Below are 24,971 nucleotides of genomic sequence, written 5' to 3' on the forward strand. Positions count from 1 at the left end.
CCACTACGGTCGCAGGTTCGAATCCTGCCTCGGGCATGGATGTGTGTGTTGTCCTTAGGTTAGTTAGGTTTAAGTAGTTCTAAGTTCTAGGGGACTTATGACCTCAGCAGTTGAGTCCCATAGTGCTCAGAGCCATTTGAACCATTTTTTTAAACATATAAACACATTGAACTATGCAAGTCTTAAAGATATTAGTTAAAATCTCTGAACTATACACAAAATAATACTGCACTATACACAAAGAAGGTATATACCAATATACCTTCCGTTACATTACATTCAAAAATTAAAAATATATCGACAAATCGATACGCCAGGTGGGTATATGGAAGACACACAGAGGTTGTGATTGTGGTGAACTGAGAAAGGTAATTGGCTGCAAATTTTGGACCCACCATAAGAGATGGTCCGCATGTGGTGAATCCACTCGCCACATTGCTCTCTCTCTTACCTCTCCTCTGCGCCCCCTCTTGCTTTCCCAGTTAATCATATTCATCAATCTCTCGATTTCTTCCGTATACCATATTACTCTGTGCCAATACTCATTTGGTGTGCTGTTTTGTCTTTTATATTCATATAATTTTAATCTTTGCACGCAATGTAATATAATGTAAATTGGTACACTTCTTCATAATACATATTTCAGTGGTAGTTTATGTACAGTATAAAGATTTCAATTAACATCTGTAACATGTGTGCAGCTCAATATATTTACGCCAGTCAAACATTGGGTTTACGGATGTATACTCGTATTTAAGTCCTGAAACATTCATTGTATCACTATACAATATTTTTTGTTTTGTACCGATCTCAAACTGAAGCATTCCAGTTTTGTGTTTTTCATATAGATGCATAATCTTAAACTGTCACATGTAATTGGAAATATCAGTTCTCGCTGATCTTGTGTGGTTTCTCTGTTCAGACTTAAGTTCTCTGACGGTTGCCTAGGAAGTCGAAAGACAGGTCACAAAAATATATAAAATAAATGTTACCGTGGAATGTTAGAACAGTGCATTTCAGTTATTAATATGTCTATGTTCCTCCAAGTATTGACGGAATACTCCATAAAAGTTAATACACTCCTGGAAATTGAAATAAGAACACCGTGAATTCATTGTCCCAGGAAGGGGAAACTTTATTGACACATTCCTGGGGTCAGATACATCACATGATCACACTGACAGAACCACAGGCACATAGACACAGGCAACAGAGCATGCACAATGTCGGCACTAGTACAGTGTATATCCACCTTTCGCAGCAATGCAGGCTGTTATTCTCCCATGGAGACGATCGTAGAGATGCTGGATGTAGTCCTGTGGAACGGCTTGCCATGCCATTTCCACCTGGCGCCTCAGTTGGACCAGCGTTCGTGCTGGACGTGCAGACCGCGTGAGACGACGCTTCATCCAGTCCCAAACATGCTCAATGGGGGACAGATCCGGAGATCTTGCTGGCCAGGGTAGTTGACTTACACCTTCTAGAGCACGTTGGGTAGCACGGGATACATGCGGACGTGCATTGTCCTGTTGGAACAGCAAGTTCCCTTGCCGGTCTAGGAATGGTAGAACGATGGGTTCGATGACGGTTTGGATGTACCGTGCACTATTCAGTGTCCCCTCGACGATCACCAGTGGTGTACGGCCAATGTAGGAGATCGCTCCCCACACCATGATGCCGGGTGTTGGCCCTGTGTGCCTCGGTCGTATGCAGTCCTGATTGTGGCGCTCACCTGCACGGCGCCAAACACGCATACGACCATCATTGGCACCAAGGCAGAAGCGACTCTCATCGCTGAAGACGACACGTCTCCATTCGTCCCTCCATTCACGCCTGTCGCGACACCACTGGAGGCGGGCTGCACGAAGTTGGGGCGTGAGCGGAAGACGGCCTTACGGTGTGCGGGACCGTAGCCCAGCTTCATGGAGACGGTTGCGAATGGTCCTCGCCGATACCCCAGGAGCAACAGTGTCCCTAATTTGCTGGGAAGTGGCGGTGCGGTCCCCTACGGCACTGCGTAGGATCCTACGGTCTTGGCGTGCATCCGTGCGTCGCTGCGGTCCGGTCCCAGGTCGACGGGCACGTGCACCTTCCGCCGACCACTGGCGACAACATCGATGTACTGTGGAGACCTCCCGCCCCACGTGTTGAGCAAATCGGCGGTACGTCCACCCGGCCTCCCGCATGCCCACTATACGCCCTCGCTCAAAGTCCGTCAACTGCACATACGGTTCACGTCTACGCTGTCGCGGCATGCTACCAGTGTTAAAGACTGCGATGGAGCTCCGTATGCCACGGCAAACTGGCTGACACTGACGGCGGCGGTGCACAAATGCTGCGCAGCTAGCGCCATTCGACGGCCAACACCGCGGTTCCTGGTGTGTCCGCTGTGCCGTGCGTGTGATCATTGCTTGTACAGCCCTCTCGCAGTGTCCGGAGCAAGTATGGTGGGTCTGACACACCGGTGTCAATGTGTTCTTTTTTCCATTTCCAGGAGTGTATGTTACGTGGCCCCTTTTGGAAACGCGCTCCCGAAATTTTATCAGGTAGCAGTTCCGTATACCACAACGGTTATCTGGACCTGGGTAGGCATCTCCGTGACGCTCTCTCTCTCTCATACTAAACTAATCCTTGACGAAACGTTCAGCTATTCTTTGAAACTTTTGTAGTTCTTTCATTAAACCTAACTGGCGAGGTTTTCAGACTGACGATTAAAATTCAAAAAGTTAGTGTCTAAGCCTTTGCGCCACCTCGCTCGGTTTAACACTTTTCACGCAGAATGTCCACAAATTTGTAGAAGCGTTGAAATACCATTCATGTCACACAGACGCTAATTTCAAAAGAAAGATACACAGTTAATAAACACATTAAATTTATCTGCTTGTAGTTGGTGGTGCTGAAGATTCCTTTATTGCCTGAATACAAACTGCCACAAAATCTTCTTTTATGGAGACCGACATTGTTATCTTCGAAGAATTAAGTCTCAATGACTATGTAGATTGTAAATCACACCAAATGCGACGTTCGTTCTGTGTCGAAACAAAAGGAGATTACAGTGTGACGAGCGATGGAAAAGAAAGTTATGCAGAGATTGAGTAGACAGTACGCTGCTTGATACTTTATTTTTGTATATCACCTTGTTTCAGCTCTATTGCCTTCATCAGTACATCGTCCGTCCCGATAGCTGAATAGTTTCAAGTTTGACAGTTAGTCGTGCCGGTACGGTAGCTCAGCGTGTTCGGTCAGAGGGTCTAGCTACCCTCTGTAATAAAAAACTGAGTGAACGGATCAACGAACAACCTGAACGAGTGTCATCGGACGTCCGCCACGAACAAAGTCAACGGACAATATAGAACAAAATGAGATTTTTTTTAAAAATGGTCATTGTGACGGACTGCCTTCCTAAGCGGCCCGGGTTTGATTCCCGGCTGGGTCGGGTATTTTCTCCGCTCAGGGACTGGGTGTTGTGTTGTCTTTAGCATCATTTCATCCTCATCCGCATCCGGCGCACAGGTCGCCCAATGTGGCGTCTAATGTAATAAGACCTGCACCAAGGCGGCCGGACCTGCCCCGTAAAGGGCCTCCCGGCCAATGACGCCAAACTCTCATTTCCATTTCCATCAGTACATCTGCAAACCATCGCATTTATTTACATTTTACATAATATATAATTTATAAAGTTTTTTTCTTGGATATTGTACTCACGTCCTGAAGTTGTAGACGGACATATGTCAGCTTTGAGTAACCTACTATTGCTGCCGTAGATGTTGGATGTAACGTTTCAAAGGTGTTCGGTGATTCGATGTTGCACGTATATTGCCTTCTTTGTTATTTCGAGACTCGTTGAAATTTAAGTTTGACAGCTAGTCGTTTACTCAAAGATATTTATGTTGTAGCGGGTCGTGTATCCATGGAACTGCTACTGATGTGTTTGTAATCTCTTGTGTTTTGGTTATCCGTTATTCCAATATAAAATTTCAATAGACGGATAACCAAAACACCAGAGATTACAAACACATCACTAACAGTTTCACAGGTACACCACCCGCAACAACATAAATACCTTGGAGCAAACAACTAACAGTCAAAGTTGAGTTTCTACAACTGTCAAATAATAAAACAACGCATTATAATATACGTTCAACATGAAAACATCGAGCAACATTAAAACGTTACTGAAAAAATATCACATCCGACAACTACAGACAGCAGTAACAGTTCACTCGAAGTTGACATACATCCTTCTACAACATCAGGAGGTGAGTAGAATTTCCAATGTAACAAAACCTCTATAATAGTATATTACGTTAAATATAAATAAATGCAGTTGTTGCAGATGTACTGATGGAAGGCATAATGTCCTGCGGTGGCATAATATATGCTTCAGGTCCCGTAATAAAAGAAAGTTGTCGCACTCCATCTAATCTTTCTAGCAGACTCTCTAGCTTGTAGATGCAAGAGGCCAATTTCTGCTTACTTTTCTTTGCATGAATGTGTGGATAAAACAGAAAGGTCCCAGATGTAAATATTTACTGAATTTTCAATGACTGCTTTTAGGACAAAGACTGCCACGTGTCACCAAGATTATGGTGCTATGCCCGCCAAATCCAAGAATAGAGATACTGTTCCGTGTAGCCTCGGGGCATCATACTCGATCCTACACACAGGTCTTAATCAAGTAGCCAATCGTTACATAAATTAATCAAGATTGGCTGTGGAGATACGGTTGAACACGAAGGGCCGTACCACAACCGTAACACCGGAAATAGTCAAACCTGACCAGGGAAATGAACAGAAAAGCCTGTGGGACTGAGAAGAGCGAGGGATAGGTAGATAGATAGATAGATAGATAGATAGATAGATAGATAGATAGATAGATAGATAGATGGATAGACAGAAAGAGTGAGAGAGAGGAGGAGGAGGGAATCAATAGCAAAAAGAAATGACAATGGAATATGACGGCGTGTTACCTAGCCTGTAGGAGGTGTCTTGACGTGTAGCTGCCGACTGTGATCCGAAGGATTATCTCCCGATCGCATGAATTATGAAGGTGATTTTCGTCTCTCGCACAATAAACGTAGCGTTGTATATTGGAGTCTGTTTCTTCCTTCGACCTCTTCCTCCAATCCGATAAGGTGATCTGCTTTAGAGGTACGTTACACTTTCCCAGAATTTTTCCAATAAACCGAAGACGGCCGTTAGCTATCCCTACGGCTGAACTCACGTAATCGTTTTCTTTCATGTTTAGCCACATTAGGTACAGATAATTAGCTGACCTGACTGAGTCCTCCAGTCTTTTTATTTCGTCGAACTGGTCAGAAAAAACCTTTCGACTAACGAAATGAGAAAATTTATTTGATACCCGAAAAACGCAATGAAATTATGATTAAAGTTCAAAGACACGGCAAGCAGCCACCTTTGTTTAATGGTACCATTCGAGGAAAGCTCGCTACAAAAGAGAATGCAAGCAAACCGATAGAGAAAGCTTGGTGGCTATCAGCGCAGCCTCAGGAAGGTCTATGCGAGAAGCTTCAAGTAATGTCTAGCATCAGCTCCTGACAGAAAGTATATCAAAAATGCTACGAAATTCTGATCATACCCCCTCAGTCCAAAAAAGTTTCGAAACTGAAATAATACAAAATAGAGAAAAGTTAAAATTTTGGTTATAATGCTCCCCCCCTCCCCCCGCCCCTCCGCTACTTGAGTAAAACGCACAGGACGTCCGAACGTCATCTGAAATTGTCACATTACGTCTTTTGGATGTTGTGCAACTCGGGCGTCTCACTGTTTCAAATGTCGGTTATGTCGTCAAATGGCTCTGAGCACTATGGGACTCAACTGCTGTGGTTATCAGTCCCCTAGAACTTAGAACTACTTAAACCTAACTAACCTAAGGACATCACACATATCCATGCCCGAGGCAGGATTCGAACCTGCGACCGTAGCAGTCCCACGGTTCCGGACTGCGCGCCTAGAACCGCGAGACCACCGCGGCCGGCGGTTATGTCGTCAAAGCGATGATTTTTCATTTGAATTTATGCACTTTGTCGTTTTGTGGTAGGTTCGTATTGATAAGACATAGTCTTGTCACCTGTGAGTATTTTCGCCAGAAAAGAATTGCCCACATTTTGCGTTTCGATTAAGTCATGACATCCGTCAGCGTGTCGCTGTTCTTGTTCGGGAGTCAAAATTTGCGGCACAAACTTTGAACACTCTTACCTGCACTTGAAACACACTATAAAATGTCTGTAACACTTGATTTAGAGATGTTAACACACTATGGCTGCACATAACACTGCCTGCTCACAACTGACTGGTCGACCACACCTGTTGCTCACATCTGCCACTGTAATTACTAGACTGAAGCTGCTTATACGCCAGGAATAAAACCAGTCTCGGAATTTTTGTGTTCGTAAGGTCTGTGAACGTATCCAAAACGTTATAATGCTCTTGGTGTTGAAGCTGATGGCAGTACACATGAAGCTGAAATATCAAACATTAAAAAATGTGACCACACATGCGGATGGTTATCCAATGTTTGATTGCAGCACGCGCTCACAAATGAGAGATTATGAAATAAGCACTCTCGGTACGGAAAAATAATTACGATTACCCAAAGCGGTCGAGGTACCAGGGAGTAACTGAATTCGAGTGAGATTTTACATTAAATACGCTGCAGAATTAGCCCCATTGTCATCTTACATTAACAGAAAATCTATTGCGCAGCGAGTACCCCCGCTTGTCTGGAAAAAAGGGAAGGCCACTCTTTTTACAAAAAGGATAAAAAGACGGACTCACAGAATTGCAAACTAATGTCGATAAAATCCGTCTTTTACAGAATCTTGCAGCACATTCTAATTCAAACATCATGAAATTCGTATAGGAAAAGAAGACAGCTCCCTCAGAGTATCAGCGTGGTTTCTGGAAAAATCATAGCTCGCTTTATTCACGCACGATATGATGCAGACATTCGATACAGACGAATAGGTAGTTTCCATCTTCTTAGTTAGATTTGGTCACATGGAGCCTTTTCATGAATTTTTTATTTATAGACACCAATACGTTATACTGGACCGAGATTATTCAACAGAAACGAAAGTAAGAATGGTTACGCACCAACGACGCGTAACTGGACGATGTTCTCAGAATACGTACGTGATTTATCAGAGAGGGTAATGAGCTCTGCGAAGCTGTTCACTGATGATGAAAATATATGGAGAGGGAAGTGGACGAAATTTCCGCTAACCTTCCAACATTACAAGAACAGTTATATAACTCAAGCTCATTATTTGACGTTCATCGACATTAAAAGCAAGCTACTGTTCACCACACTAAATAGAAATTCTGTCCATATCGCCGTGAATTCCACTAGAGTCACTCAGCAGCGACACTTTCCCGCACACAGCACCATCACTTTCACACAGCCTCAGATTGTAGCTTCCCGTAGCCGGCCGCTGTGGCCGAGCGGCTCTGGGCGCTTCTGTTCGGAACCGCGCTGCTGCTGCGGTCGAAGGTTCGAATCGTGCGTCGGGCATGGATATGTGTGACGTCCTTAGATTAGTTAGGTTTAGTTAGTTCTAAGTCTAGGGGACTGACGACCTCAGATGTTAAGTCCCATAGTACTTAGAGCCATTTGAACCATTTTTTTTAGCTTCCCATACCTCAAAGATCGTTTGTGTACGCATGGCAACGAGACGAGTTCTGTCACCTTTTCCTAACGTCGCTCCCTACGTTAGCTTTGTCTCTGATCCGGAACAACGGCCAGAGGTCTGTTACGCAAAATGTGTGCCAGTTACTCACGTGTCCGAGAACCTGCTTCGTATGCTGCCACTTAACTGAGTCGTTCCTCTGGTCCGTGCTCGTGGCGTCGCGCAAAATGAAACTGGAAGCCGCAGGCGGAAGACACGCGCTCTTGGCGACGTGTGGCCGTAAGACAAATTGCACGGCGTACTGCTCACCAGGTTTAATCGGAAACGTTTGTTGGCTCACTCGGATTAATTCGTAGGACTGCCACGTTCTCCAGCCAGTGCAAATAAGGCTCGTCAGGCTTCTTCGCCCCGTGAGACGGAGTTCAATTTCTTTCTTCTCTGAGGTTAATAATTAAAAGCCTCATAGGATTCTGAGTACACTCAGGAAGATTGCGAGATCCGACCAGTGTACTGGAATGTGTCGGTGTTCATCCACCGACTCCAGCTGCCTACTAACATCTCCTGCTAATATCCACAACAATCGAGCAGGAATAAATTCAAAGACATTTAGGGAAACGTCACACAAAAACACCACATTCGAATATCCACGACAAAAATCGAATGTTTGGTGTCTGTGAAAGCTAACCAAGGCCGCCTCTTTCAGTAAAACACCGTCATCCAGCTAGCTACTGGTTCTGCTACGTTGCTCCCAGGCAAATGCAAGCTTTCTTAAACACTTCTCTTAAACACTTAAAGGCAGCACTCGCCTTGAAAATCGGACAGTGCCCGAGCAGAATTCCAAGCTGGATCACGGGAACGCTCTTTCCACAACTATTTGACTGTCCGTACTGGAAAAATAACTTGTAGATCACTCAAGATATACTGAAATACACTACCAAGAGATCCACCTGTTAAACTGTTCCACTGTTCATTCAGCTTTTTGTGTAGTGATGTGATATATGCCAGATCAATGGGACTGTGTGGCACCGGTACTGTTACTCATTTGGAACCACCAACGGGACACGTACTGCTTAAGATATGCTGCGGACGCGAGTTAGATGCCCTGCGTCTTGACCAGGTCACCAGTTTTTGTAGAGCACCGCAAGATCTGGTCTGCACTCATCAGCACAAGGACAAATAGTGGCAGGTGCGCTGACTCATTGTACAAAATGGGGTTAGCATTATCCCCCAGCTGTGACTGTGGTGCAGAACGACAATCTGTTCAGCATAACGCACGTAAACGCCCAAAACTGTCCTTTCCTGGTGATCCGGAGGCATTCCTGTTGGCAACAAACATATCAATCGTGTATGTTCAGCAGTTGGGTATCACAGTGCTGATTCACCGTATTGTACACTTTTTCCATTGGTAACAAATGTGGCGATCTGGCTGACTACGGCAAAAGGCTGACATATTGTGACACCAAGAAGCCACATGTTCGTGCAGCAACATGTGGTCGTTCATTATCTTGCTGAAAAATGGCGTCTGGGATGTTGTGCAGAAAGTTTATGGCTAGGGGTCACACGATGTCATTCACGTAGGTGAAACTGGTCACAGTGCCCTCGACACGCACTGACTGTGATTTGTGGTTGTACCCAATAGCATCCCATACCATTAGGCGTCGAGTTGGCGCTGTATGTCATGTGCGAATACAGCCACTCCGATGCCACTCCTCCTGTCTGCAGCGAACTAAAATGCGGCCGTCATTTTCAAACAAATAAAACATGGATTCGTCCGAAAACACTATCTGATGCCATTCTTGTCTCCAGTGACGTTGTTCCATTCACCATTCCCGTCTAGCAGGTTTCTGCACATTCGCCAAAGGTAAGAGGAGAAGTTCACCATGCGCACTTAAACCATGCCGTAATAAACAGCACCCCTGATAGTGTACGATCTGTTACGCTGTTCCACTGTTGCGCCAGAGCCGAGGAGGAAGCGGATTTGTCTGGCAATGCCGTTCGGATGAGGCGTCGATCTTTCGGTGGGTGGTGTGGGTGTAGGAACCTGACCCGTCTCGTCGTGTTCTACGGCCTTCCGTGGACCATTCTGCACACACCCGCTGCACTGTCGCAATACTTCTTCCCACACGAGCAGCAATTTCCTGGATGGATGCATCACATTCTCTCAAGTCAATAATGCGCCTTCTTTCAAACTCACTGATCTGACGGCACGGTTGTCGCATGCCTCTGCAAGACAACCTGAGCGTCTGCTTAATTCACACTGAGCCATTACCTTCTGTTTATAGCAACAACGAGGCGCACTCACATTTTACGGGTAGGTGGTGTTGCGCCGCGATATCGATTGACCTTGAACCCGCCGGCCGACATTCTTCAAGTGCTAATCATTTCTGCACAACATGCTAATGTACATATACTGCGAATGTGAACGACCTATCTATCGTCGTCCAAGGTGATCTGTTTTATTCTGAACATTAGTGTATAATGCTAAAGAAAAAGTTTTTGTTGTGTGATGTAGTACTAGCTATACGCTAAATAAATAAATAGTACTGTATATTAATACTGATGAACATGGAAGGGACTGCTTCTAAGTGAACACTCTTGGTAAGGTTTTGTCATTTATAACATCTCTTGGGTGGTCTGAATGATCTGAATAGAGTGAGACACGTTCGATTTCTAGTGCTGGCACCGTTGAAATCATTATTAGAAAGGGTAGGTAAACTATTAGTTTAAAATTGCTCTGTTCATTATATATAAAAGTAGGACAATTGACGTGTATAACATTACCAAGGACTGATACACGAGAGAGGGATAAATATTAGTACAATTATTAATCCATTATACATCTGGGATTACTGACGCAACAAATCAGCATTTCATATGTGCGGCTGCAAGGAGGTTCAAGTACGGGTAATGAATTTAAATTCACCATCTCTAACAGTTCCAAAAGAAAACATTACAAAGGGGGTTAAATCATGTACGCAAGGGGAAAGCCAACACCGCCCAGATTGCGTTTAATGAGCAATTCTTTCAAAGTACGCGTATCGACGTGATGAACTACGGTGTGGTTCATTCACGAACACAGGATAAAGAATTTAGTGAATTAGTTGTAGTTAAACTGAATAAAAAGTGCGTTTAGAGACTGTTGTCTCGAACCAAACATCTTAACTGTAGTTAACATTTCTCCTCGTCAAGCACCTCGAACGTCCACTGGAGACACAAATTTGCTCAACTCGGCCCTACTCTGTGTCAGCCGGCCACAGCGTCGTAACGAAATCATTATTAGACAAACAAAGAGCGTACCTGAAGTTCGTGTCTCACCGCGGCGACGCCGTGAGCTCGGCGGCCTACATGGACTACACTGCTGCAGGGACGTGCAGTGCCCCCTGTTCTCACTGAGTGACGCCACATAGCGTGATCCACAGCGCTAGCGGGGTTCACGCTTACTGAAAGAACGCCTGACGTGGTGGAGAGCTGTCTTACTTGACGTAGGCATTCTACCTTCACGAGGACCCACCACATTCGTGATCTGAATCTAAAAGGGTAAAATCACGTGTAATATTCTTGTTCTCTTATATCGAGTGATCAGAGCTGCCCACGATTTGCCTGCACCGTAAGATGCATCTACAATTAGGAAGCTGGGAACGGTCTAAGGCGCTGCAGTCATGGACAGTGCGGCTAGTCCCGGCGGAGGTTCGAGTCCTCCCTCGGGCATGGGTGTGTGTGTTTGTCCTTAGGATAATTTAGGTTAAGTAGTGTGTAAGCTTAGGGACTGATGACCTTAGCAGTTAAGTCCCATACGATTTCACACACATTTGAACATTTTTGAAGCTGGGAAAAGCGAGGTATTATTTATGGCGTCTTGCAATTGCTTTTACTATCTGTTATTCTCTTGCCCACTCCCATCCTATAAGGGGTTTGCAGGTGGGGTGGGGGTGGGGGGAGGGGGCCTGATATGTAGTAAAAAGAAAAAGTTGACATTGATTTTAATGAAATGATCCAGGCAGCAATTGACGGTGACCGTTTCACTGCCCCAGCGATCACACTACTTCCACACCCCACGAGGCCTGGCGGACGATTCACGATTTGGCGAGCTCTTGACCGCTCCACGAAATTATTGCAGTGGTAACACCGATTGCTTCAAATCACCGAAGTTAAGCGCTGTAGGGCTTGGCTAGCACTTGGATGGGTGATTGTCCTTGGCTGCCGAGCGCTGTTGATAAGCGGGGTTCACTCAGACCTTGGGAGGCCATTGAAAAGATACTCGACTGATAAGTAGCGGTTCTTGTAACGAAAACTGACAACAGCCGGGAGAGCGGTGTGCTGACAACAGCCCCTCCATATCCGCACCCAGTGACGCATAACGGCTGATGACACGGCGCCCGGTCGGTCCTGTTCGACCGTCTGAGTCCTGTTCGGACGGAGTAAGTCTTGATTCAATCAGGAGCAGAATTCATTATTACCCATTTTCTACTCCCAGTTATGACGCTACCATAAAGTTCTGCTTCCAGCGAGTAATTTTAGAAGTTTTTGTGCACTGGGCGCTGGAACCATCAATACTCCTGAGGAAATCATTAGACCTGGAGCCAGCCTCATATGCACAAACCACTAGCCGTGCAGGAGAATTAGGGTAAGACCGGTACATCAACTCTAGGCTCAAGAAAGCCTCCTTCCCTGTGGTAGAAAACAGCCACAGGAAAAGCCTCAGGTGCCAGGAAATGAGATGTGGTAGAGATTCAAACGGTTTCTGGAAATCTCGGAATATGAAATCCGCCAATGGACATGGTATCTTGGTCCACAGGAGGTCGTATGTGAAGGAGGAGAATTCTGTGTTTCACACGAACGATTCCCGGAGGAACTCATTACATCCGAGTTTAGAACATACTCAACGATCCTGCAGTAATTGACGTTGCGGATATTGATCTATCGCTCTGGCGTCGATTCTTATCCCTTTGGTTGTGATCTGCGGCGCCCTTACTTCACAGTCGTACGTTGACGATATTCTGCGCCCCGTTTGGCTGCCCTTTATGGACTTACATTCCAGCAAGATAATGCCCGCCCGCACACGGTGAGAGTTTGTACTGTTTGTCTTCGTGCTTGCCAAACCCTATCTTTTCCCGCAACGTCGCCGGATCTCTCTCCAATTGAGAACGTTTGGGGCATTACGGGCAGTTCCCTCCAACCAGCTCGACATTTTCAGGATCTAAAGCACAGAATCTAGGGCTATATCCCTAAGGAGAACATCCAGCAACTATACAAATCAATGCCAAGCCGAATAACTGCTTTCATAACTGCCAGAGGTGAACCAACGCGTTACTGACTTGCTCAATTTGTCCTTTCTCTCGAATAAATCATCGAATTTTTCTGAAATTGTAATCATTTGTTTGTCTATACATGTACACCAAATCTACCGATTTCCGTTTCACTCGGGTGATTTATTAGTGGTGCGTCGCTTTTTTGTGTTAGAGTGTATACCACAACAAAAGGAAAAACGCTTCAATGGGTAACAATAGTTAAAACGCGTCAATGGGCTTTCGAGGTAATAGCGAATGCGTTGATACTTTCCATTACCGATTTCAGTATGAAATGTTGTTCCTATTCAGTTTGAAATGCTTTTATATTTTATACTAATTAGGACAACATTTGATACTGTAGTCATCGTCAGTTCGTAACTATACGTTCGAATTTATCTCGGTAAAGCCGACCTATGTTTCCCGAAACTTTTTTGTATTTGTTATCATATACTTTCAACCGTGGTAGTTTCCGCTACTAATTATGATACACCTCGCATACGAATTTTTAACTCGGGCGACGATGAGCCCCTATCAGCTTGGCGCCCCAAGTGGCCGATTTTGTCGCTTAGACCTTAAAGCGACCCTGTCCATTAGGACGGGATGTTAAGGTTCGCAGCTCCTTAGTTGGTATTAAACAGGAACGCTCTGTGATTCGGGAAACGTCTATGTTGTATTTTCCTGTCCCATACACTTTTGTAGCAACAGTCACTAGGTCGAAGAGCAAAACTCCAAGCGATCAAAAATATTCGGACACCACCTTGTCGTTCAGGTTTGACCACTGGATATAACGAGAGGCGGACTCTCCAGTGTAAACGGAGGTGGGGAATATTATGTTGTCAGTGGCGAAGCAGAAACTGATGAATTGCTCGGTCAGGAGAACTCAGTGATTTCGAATGTGGACCAGCCACTAGACGGTCGCCCGAGTAACGAATCCATCATGTACATTGCAACCCTGCCAGTGTCGTCTGTCGGTGATGTGATTGTGAAGTTGAAACGCGAGATACCACATCTAAACCAACACCAGGGAGACATCATCTACTGACGGAAAGGGAACATCGAGTACTACATGAATCGTTCATGAGTTCCAAAATGCTACCAGCAGTCCAATTAGTGCCATAACGGAGCGCTGTGTGTACAATGGTGGAGCAGCTCCCCATGAGCCGCACATTTCTGTAATCAAAGCCAAGATGGTCACAGCTGGACAGAGCATATCTGGAACGAAGCCAAGTTATATGGAGTGATGAATCGCGCTATACCCTGTGGCAGTCCGATGGAAGTCTTTGGGTTAGGCGAATGGCCGGAGAACGTTACCCGCGACCACGTGTAGTACCGACAGTGAAGTACCGCGGTATGGGGCAGGTTTACGTGGTTAGAGTTTGATTCCCTTGTTGCCCTTAAGAAAACACTAAATGCGGAAAGATATGAACGTATTTTACAGCATCGTGTACTGCATACAGTACAATAACATTTCGAAGACCAGGATTATCTCAGCATGACAATTCTCACTGTCATAAAGCAACATCTGTGAGGCAATGTCTTGTGGACAATAATATTCGTCAAATGGACTGCCTGCCCAGGGTCCTCAACTGAAGCCAATTGGCCGGCCGGAGTGGCCGAGCGGTTCTAGGCGCTACAGTCTGGAACCGCGCGACCGCTACGGTCGCAGGTTCGAATCCTGGCTCGGGCATGGATGTGTGTGATGTCCTTAGGTTAGTTAGGTTTAAGTAGTTCTAAGTTCTAGGGGACTGATGACCACGGCAGTTAAGTCCCATAGTGCTCAGAGCCATTTTTGAACCATTTTTGAAGCCAATTGAACACCTTTGGGACGAGTTAGGGCGGTGATTTCGCTCCAGATCCCAGCGACCACCGTGACTATCCTCTCTGGTTTCGGTCATGAGGAAGAATGGGTTGCCATTTCTCCACAGGCATTCGGACATTTCAGTGAAAGTATTCCCAGCATAATTCAAGCCTTCATAAGGACGAAGATGGGACACACTCAATATCAATTTCAAATAATACGTGTCCGGATATTTTTGATCAGACACAGAGTGCCGCGCGGTCAGAGGCTCCTTGCCACGTTTCACGCGGCTCCTCCCCCGTCAGAGGTTCGAGTTCTCCCTCGGGTGTGTGTCGTCCTTAGCGTTAAGTTAGTTGAAGTTAGATTAAGTAGTGTCTAAGCCTAGGGATCGATGACCTCAGCAGTTTGGTCCCATAGGAACTTACCATCACCACCACCTCAGACACAGTGTATGGAATACCTATCCTTTCTGACAGTTGAACATAGCGGTGGACGAGGAGCATGCTGTGGCTCGAATGTAGCTAATGGAGCAGTAAAAAGTTTTGTAAACACTGTGGAGCGACTGATTCCAGTTGCCACAAAAATATTCTGCTATATGGAATATTTACGATGGTACGGTAATAAATTCTTAGCCCAGAAGTAAAAATAGTTTTTGCAGGTAAAACTGACTTATTTTTCGGCATGCGCCTGATTTCGGTCTGTATAACTTGTACAGCGCTTTCCTCAATGACTGTTGTGCAATTCTGGGAGTCCCAGACACTCATCTATAACAGCCGTAACCTCTTCTTCGGCGTCAGAATATTTTCCAGCCGTGAAGCTCTTTAAGTGTGGAATAAACAGAAGCTGGAGGGTGCTACATCTGTTGAATAGGGCAGATGTTGCTTTATACTTCGAATCTCTCAGTTTCCACAACGCCGGAGCCCTTGTGTAAACAGTGAATTCTTTTAAAGTAAGGTGCTTTCTTTCCCCTTTCGACATTCTCAACTTTTATTTTATATTGTCCATACACTTGGTCTTCCGGCTTATGTAACACTCGCAAGTTACCATTTCACATTTTACGAAGTAATCAATGAGCTGAATATCTACGGCATCCCAGAACACATTGGCCCTCACGTTTCCGGCATATAAAATTGACTATGCCCGCTTTGGTGCACTACCATCAGCTTACGCCCGCTTCTTTCATTGTTGTTTCATTTTTGGCACGAAGTGGTGAACAGGCTTCGTTAACACTAACAGTCTGGAATACTAAATTAAGCGGATTATTTATTTGAAACAGTACAGACATCGGTTTTAACATAAAATTTTGTCAATGGTCATGTTTGTATTTAACCGCCTACTTCTTAACTGTTGAAACTGATGGACCAAACTACTTCTCAGCCTCCACAACTTTTTATTGTCCTTTTTCTTTATTTTTTCGTTGACTCTAAGTCTTTGAATACAAAGAGGTTTATGGTAGTGGATTTGACTAATTTAAGAATTCGTATAGATTAAATTATTCCGCATGTAATGTTGACAGTTGAGTTAAGTTAAAGTCCAACATGTACAAGCACAACAAACATTAATATTACTATCACGTCTACAGCGGGCCCAGAACTTTTCAATTGACGCTCGCACTGTGGAAAACAGACAGATATAATTCCGAGATACATTACAGACACACAATCACAATACAGCTGCGACATAACAAATATAGAAAGAACATAAAGAATTCGAAACGGATGCGCAGCTCGTATCGCTTAGAGAAACGCGCGTCGGAAAACAGAAATTTTCTCGTGTTAAAACGGGTAAGGTAGAAACTCGCGAAAACAATGTGTTTGTCAATAAAATGCGTGACGGAGTAGGGGAGCTTTGGTTGGGCTTAAGCTCTTTGGCATTAATCAGGAGGCAGCGGAGCGCGAGAGCTCCTAATTGTGTGCGCGTGTTGGTGCGTGGAGCCGGACAAAGCAAACAGGCGGAACGGCCTTATCGCGTCTGTCCGGAGCCCTGTCCACGCACAGCTGTCGGCCTCACGTCCTCGCAGTCCTGTCCGCACAGGAAGTGCGAAAGCTGATACCACCGCAACACAACTACGCAACGTAAAACGCCATACCGACAAAAAAAAGTAGCTACAGGAAAGACACGTAACATCTACACCCTTCTTATGGTATTTGCGAAATGTTTCTTCAAAAATTGGCAGATTAATGAAGAAGCGCAAAGTGGAAGTGATCTCACCTTCCAGCCAATACGGCAGCACTCCCAGGATCTGTTTTTAAGGAAGGTTGAATGTTTAGTAAATTCCTTGTCGTTATGGTAAAAGTAATATAGGTCAGAAAGTACACTGTGTACAAGAAAGATGTATTCTACAGCCGGGAAAATATACATTGGGTCAACACTGAACTTCCACCAGCCATGTCGGAAAGTAGAGATACTGGCCACAGCCTAAGTAGCTGTGAAAGGGGCACTCTGGAAATAAAGCGTGTCTTCGATGACGTAATTGATGACGTCATAGGATTCCCTGCACCCTTATCTGACAAAGGCCAGTTGCTCTGTGTACAAAATGGCTAGAAATTCAAATACTGACAGGAAATTCAAATTTTTGTGGGAAATTCAAAAATGGTAGAAAATTAAAAAACGAGCCCATTTGCGCTAGCGTGTTTCCAATAGAAGCAGGATTGTTGGTTGCCCTAACTATAAATTGGCAGGAAATGTAAGATGGCTCAATGACGTGCTGGCTGGCTTTGAATACTGGCCCCTAACTCTATGACGTCACAATCTGAGATTTTTCGGGGCATTCTGGCACCAAACTGTGGTACAGATGACATCATCAATGAACTCATGAGATGTATCCACCCACACCAATTCCGACAAATGTATTACAAAATGACAGTAATTTCAAATAGCGGCGGTAAATTCAAATTTTGAAGAGAAATTAAAAAAACTAGCCCAAATGCACTACTGTGTTTCCCCACTCCTGTGGAAGTGGGGCTGTTGTCGAAAGTATAAATTGGTGGGAATTGTAATACTGGCACAAATGTCTGACGGGAATACAAGATGTCGATCGAACATAGGGACCAGTGCGTACTGGTGTAGCTCTATGATGTCAGAAACTGAGATCTGGGATACTGGCTAGGCCTTAGTACGATGTCAGAATCAAAGATCTCGAACACTGGTGCGACTCTTCCATGACATCATAATCCGAGATTCTAGGACTAAAGTAGATAACTTGCTTGTAGAGACTTGTATAGTTATTTATAGCAGTCAGCACTGTGTATGTCCATACTAAGCTCAGCAATTTCCTTGCTTGAACAGTTGTTTATGTTTGGTAAATCGATAATGCCATACAGCAACATTAAGTCAAAACTGTTCACTGAGTAGTAGGAACAACTATGTCTTAATTGAAAGTGACACGACCTTCTGGGCACGCCATTACCCCCACGCCGCCTGCTGTAGGTGACCGTATTTGTGATAACACTCGCTGGAATCCTGCCGGAACAGAGCCACAAAGGGCTACTCTCGTTTCCATGCTAGCAAAGTTCTTGACCGCCATATCGTTTGAGAAGTCCGCGGTAGAAATAACCTACAACCCATAAATGCGTTCTGCTCGGAAATTTAAAATAAAGAGATTCATATTAGTCCCCCTGGTGGTGGACACTTGTATAGTGGCTCTGATACCAAAAAAATGGGGTAAGGTACTATACTCGTATTATTCACAACCAAAATCTGTGTGTGGAATGAACAGTGGCTATTTTATTGGCAGTAACATAACCAACCATCACAGAATCGTCTTTTTTTTCATTTTTTGGCATTTCATTCCCCTCGCTCCATGTAAGTGTGGTGTGGGTTGTCAGTGGAACAAGTCGCTGCCCTTCAGCCATACAACAGTAAAAAGTTTAAAACATATAATATTGGGTGTGGCATTTGTAAGAATGAATGTTTTACATGAAAAAAAGACATAGATTCAGATGCATATTTCGAAACATAAAAAGCGCATTTTTTGATTAAATAAAAGACTGGCACACATGAAATGGCAAATGGTTGTTCCACAGAAGATAAAAGACACTGGGACATATGAACGAGGTGCAAAACATAAAAAGCCAGTGTGTTGACCGATTGAGATGCAGGCATACATGTGAGAAGTAATCAGCGGTTCTAGGCTGCCAGGAAGAGAGGTATCATGAGAACGTATCATTTGGGGTAGTGCATAAGAGGGAGTTTGAGGGGACAGATGTTTGTAGGAGGAATTCGGGAGAGTGAAGAGGCATGCTGCTCTGGACCAGGCCTTAGGATGTGGGTGGAGAGGAAGGGAGCCATGACTGGGGGAGGTGGGGTGCTTTTTGTTCAGATCTGGTAGGAAAGGTATATATCAGGGTGGATTTGACGCCCACGTAAGTGAAGGCGATTAAAATTCCGTTGTGTTGACGCTATGGATCTCGGAATATTGAATTTCCTAATGATTTCCGAAATGGTATGTCCCATGCGTCTAGCTGCACCTACTATTCTGCGTTCAGAGTCTGCTAATACCCGTGGTGCGGCCACAATCGCGCCGGAAACCTTTTCACATGAATCTCTTGAGTACATATGCCAGCTACGCCAGTGTACAATCCTTCTATACTTTGTGTATCCAATACTACCGCCAATCTGTATCTGATGACATTTGAGACTTCAGCATATTTTCCATCTCCAGGCAGAACATATCTGTAGATTGTTTTTAGCATGCACCCAGCATCCGGTGATCATTAGTGTTAACATGGTCAGCTACAGAGTGCAGTCCGGGTGCAGCGGCGTGCCCAGAGGGTCTTTCCCATCCGCAGTTTGGTGTTAAATAAACACGCAATCGCTCCTGCTACACAGTGTGCGCTTTAGACTTTATCTTACGACGACATCATGAGTTAACCAAACACAGACATCTGTTTAAGCAAGGGGAACAGCATTAACGTAGGATCGAATTACACAGTCACCTGACTGCTATAAATAGCCCTACAGGTCTCTACAGGCAAGTTACTACCCATTGCCCTAGCACTTAGGTTTCTGAGGCCATAGAAGAGCTGCACCGGTATTCGAAGTGTTCGATCGTGACATCGTACTGAAGCTGCGCCAGTATCCCAGATCTCGGTTTCTGAGGTCATAAATCTGTATCAGTATACACCAGTCGCCCTGTTCGACCGCCACCTTGTATTCCAGGTCGACCATCTTGGATTCTGGTGTCATACTAATGCAGTGCCAGTATTCCAAGTCTCGTATTGTAATGTCATAGAGCCAGGACTTGTGTTCCAGGTCAGCCAGCACGACAATGCGCTGTCTTGGATTTCCCACTAATTTATACTTACGACAACACTCCTACTTCCACAAGCAGGGTAGAGGGTGGTGGGGGGTGGGGTGGGAACACACTAATTTAGTTGGGCTATTTTATAATTTCCCTGCTAAATTTCAATTTTTCGCCAACATTTGAATTTACCACCATTTTATACATAAGGCAATTGATCTTTCTCAGAGTGGGTGTGGGTGGAGAAATCTCATAACGTCATCTATGTTGTTATCGGTGACACATTTTGGTGCTAGAATGCCGCTACATTTTTCTGATTGTGAGGTCAAGAAGTCAGAGCCAGTATTCAAACTCATCAAGAATGACATGCGCCATCTCTTTAATTCCCGGAAGTTTATATTTAGGGCTACAACCCTGCTTACATAAGAAACACACTAGCGCACTTTGGCTATTTTTTGAAATTTATGTCATTTTTTAATTCTCTGTCAAAGTTCGAATTTCCTACCAAAGATTGAATTTCCTGCCGTTTCATACACAGGGCAACTGGCCTTTGTCAGACGGCGGAGGGAGTGGGGGGGGGGGGGGGGTGCAAAAATCCCAAGCCGTCATCGATGGCACATTTTGGTGAGAAAATGCCCCTTACATACGTACTAGCCAAATCCCATCTGGATTCAATTGTCAAGGAAGCTGTGAAATACAATTAGCGGAGAACCTGCTCAACCAAGGCGAGGGTTTCCAGCTCGACAATTCATGGAAACCAGTCACTCCACACCTATGTTTTCGTATAAGTTATTATTCTGAAACTTCAGTTCTTGGCATTCCAACACATGCTCTTGTTTTTAATAATTAAAGACACATTTCGTAAAAATGTGAATTTCCTCACTCGGCGCTTGCTATGTTCCATGGTCATGGGCCAAGAAACTTACTTCTTCTTAACGTTTAGTCCAGTGCTACTCCACGTTCCGTCGAGTCTTGTCGAGATGGATCTAATGCCGGTTAGGGCCATAAATACCGTGAAAATGATAATATTGTCAGAATAATATTGTCAGAAATAAAAATTAACTGTCGACCCGTCGTCTGTCAAAGATAAAACTGATCTGTCGACTCTGTGTAGCTATGCCCATACATCATTAAGTTTCATGGCGTCTTCTTTTCTGTTGAAACTGTCCCCCCCAAAAAATCGTACATCTGGAAATACGACGTCACATTTGATCCGTTGACGGCATATGACATCAGGGAGATGGTAGACTTACTGATAATGGTTTCAGCTTCGTCCGCTAACAGATAGCGTAGTTGCATTGGTACCAGAGCGCCATCTGCGACTATCCTTTAATAGGGACTGCCACAGCCAGAAGCCTCAGTGTCAAACAAGCAAACGACCATGCCAGTGAGACGCACTTGTGATTCTTACAGCCAACTAACCGTGTATGAAAGGGGTTAAATCATGGCCTCCCGAATGGCGGGATGGTCCTTTCGGATAATTGCCGAACAAGTTGGACGTGCTACGTCAGTTGTGCAACGATGCTGGTATGAGTGGTCTCACACCCGTAGACGAGGTTCTGGACGTCCACACAACACAGATGCCAGCCAGGATCGTCGCATTGTAAGGGCAGCAGTGGCAGATCGTACAACCACCACAGCAACGATAAGAGGGCTTGTGAGCTTCGAACCGGTTAATAGCAGTGGAACTACGGGCACGCTCGGCTCTAGCCACTCTTCCACTCCCGCCACAGTATCATACTGCCTGCACGCAACTGCTCGTACGAAGTAGACCCGGTGAGTACTATGTCGTAGAGTGCATTCGCTCAAGGAACAGGCCTTATGGTCTGTGGTGCGATAAGCTACAACCATAGTTCACCTTTTGCGTTTCCGGCGAGGGGGGCGGGGGGGGGGGGCGAAACACACGAACCAGCGCTTCGTATGTTCATTCCTTTGCCATTCTTGAAACAAGAAAGTGATTTGTTGTTCCAACAGGATAATCTTCGCCCACGCCGACCGTGACACTCTCCGTGCTCTGCAAGACGTGCAGCAACTTCCATGCCCAGCACGTATAGTGCCCTCCGCCACACACCGTTGGGTGGCATGCGGAGTATAAATGTAGATGTAGATGCAGATCTCCGAAATTCTCTCCAGTCGAGAACGTGTGGGATGAAATGGGGAAAGAAGTGAGTCGTGCAACTCGTCAGCCAACAACTGTTACAGATCTATGTGAAGAGGTCGAGTAGTCGTGGTACAACGTATTCCAGGACAGTATTCACTATCTGTACGATCGACGGGACGCCAGAGTCAGTGCCTGCATTGCCGCCCGTGGGGACTACAGCAACCCATAATACGCGTGCTTCAGCATGGGTCGACTCCTGGTAACTCAGAACAATTTTTGTTATTAATTTGTAAATGTAAATTCATGTACTCCATACGGACGGCTGCAACAATAAATCTTGAACGCATTAGATACCTCTGAAGTATGAACTAATTTTCTTTTCGGCAGTGTATTTCGATGACTTGTCTATACTCGTATAGCAGTGAAAATAGTTCGCTGTTGTGGATAAAATTTTGGTTTTGGGGAACTTCACTTCGTGGTTCATTAACTTAAGAGCATACTCTGCAACTGCGGATTTTTCTGCTTTTAAGATCACAGAAACCAGAAGTTCCATCAGCAACTAAGACAACCTGTCGTGAATACGTTTCCAAATTGGGATGCAATTCGTCATTAGTAATACTGAGATAGCTGTTAAAATACCGCATCGTGAACTCCGAGTTCAGGATGCTAAGCAACAACGTACACCGCTGTGTAAAACAGGCACCACTGATACGTCCATCGAAGTGTGGCGCAGATGGGACCCCGATTCATCCGAACTCGTAACTGTTTACCACCACTACATTTTACAGTCGCTGTAGTCTTTCGTGAACCTTATTAGATACAATATTTCGGTCGACAAATGGCACACCCCGACTCTCTTGTCGTAGAGCCCTATTCGCAACCATGACGTGTACACAGGGTTCTTGCAAATAGTTAGGCACATATAGAAGAGGCCGTATGAGCAGGGGATGACCGAAGTGCGTTGCCAAGACCAGGAAACGGAAGCTGGCAAACAAGCATCCCGCGTGAAGCGAAGGGTAAACTAAAACTGTGTACACTCCAAGAAGATGAGAGTGAACAACACGGAAGTCACAACAGCTAATGAAAGCGTGTGTAAGCCTTAGTAGGCAGGTGCTTTGGCGACTTGGCAGGAGGCGGTGGAAGGCGTAACGTCGTTTCTGTCCACCCCTCGGTGCTCGCATCTTCACGCTGGTGGCTCCCACGAGAACCCCGGCGACAATGTTCTCGTCCTTCTGCGTCCTGTCCGTGATTCCACTAGGGACTACCGAGGGAGTCTCCACATCTGCTGCTACCACAGGCTGTGTTCCTCCCCACTACAGTTGGCAGTCATTTCTACTCACTACTGCCTTCAACGGGCGCCTCTTCGAACCCACCAGCAGTTCGTCAGAAATATTTTTTATTTTTATTTAACGGTAATTTAAATCCACCACATCGTGGGGGAGAGGGAATGCTCCCCGCAGCTGTTATGATGTTCTTAAGGCTATTGTTATTTAATGTGTAAAGATATATTTTTACGATATAGGCAAATTACGAGGGCACGCTGAAAAGTTATACCTCCAAATTTTTTATGTGAAAACTCTTAAATCTTTTAAATAAAATAAACAGTATTAACGTTGTTCATCTTTATTATTCACGTCTACGTATGTGATACCCTCTACCGCTACATGGCTCAGAATTGTAGCGTGTAACGTGGCGGTGTGTAATGGAACTACGCCGGCACGTGAGAACCAATGCGTTGGAATCGACTTTCGAATTCGAAGAGTTCGTCCACACATGGGCCCCCCCCTCAATGTCAGAACATACACGAGCTCTGCGACATCTGCAACAGTCCGACGCCTCGCGTTCACTGTCGTCGATCATCCTCCATACAGCCCGATTTGCTCCCATCCGATTTTCGTTTATTTCCAAAACCTAAAGGACATCTTTGAGGACTTCACTTTGATAGTGAAGAAGCGGTGCATGCAGAGGTCAGGTTATAACTCCGTCATTAGAGTCAAACTGATCTCTTGTTGGGAAAAATTTTATTCGCCAGAACGACTATGTTGAAAAATAAATATCTGGACATGAAGAATAAAGATGTAGAATGTTGATAACGTTTGTTTTATTTGGTTTTAAGAGTTTTCACATAAAAATCCTGAAGCATTACCTTAAAGCATGCCCTCGTAAATAATGATTTCAAAATAAATATCAGGTGACTTACGTCGACAAGCCGAAACCGAACTCAACACGCAACCTTTTCGGAAGTGGTTAAGGAATATATTCAAAGCATTTTAGGACAAAGGATCAGAGATTTTCTGTGCCTCGTTTCAGAGTAACTATCTTTATTTTGATTTTTTACTTTCATATACTTTTGAATCTGCTAAACTGAAAATATCTGAACGACACTGCAGATATCGACGTCACGCGCTGTGTTCCTTGTTCGGAAGCAACTTGTGACATTCACCAGCAGTGTAGTGTTTTCATATGTTTTCTTCCACTGTAAATATTTCGCCTTTTGTGTTCTAAAGCAGAGATACATGAGCGCACTGCACCAGCAGAGATCACTGTTCACGAGTAGAGGATAAGATCTTTGACTCTGTATTTTTACGATATAGGCAAATTACGAGAGCGAGCTAAAGAGTAATACCTCCGAATTTTTTATGTGAAAACCCTTAAATCTTGGTCACTAGGCAGTTGTGCAGCGCAAGGGCATTCTTATTAGAGACATAGTAGCGAGCAGTTGAGTTTTAGAGGAGACTTGATATTTGTGAATCTGGGAGGAATTATCTGGTATGCTTTATTGTGGAGATGTGTGGCGAGAGCCCCCCAGCGGGTAGACCTGACCGCCCGGTGCAAGTCTTTAGAGGTGGCGCCACTTCGATGACTTGCGTGTCTGTCGATGAGGATGAAATGA

The sequence above is a fragment of the Schistocerca nitens genome, chromosome 3 (assembly GCF_023898315.1).
Source record: "Schistocerca nitens isolate TAMUIC-IGC-003100 chromosome 3, iqSchNite1.1, whole genome shotgun sequence".
In the NCBI taxonomy this organism is placed as follows: Eukaryota; Metazoa; Arthropoda; class Insecta; order Orthoptera; family Acrididae; genus Schistocerca; species Schistocerca nitens.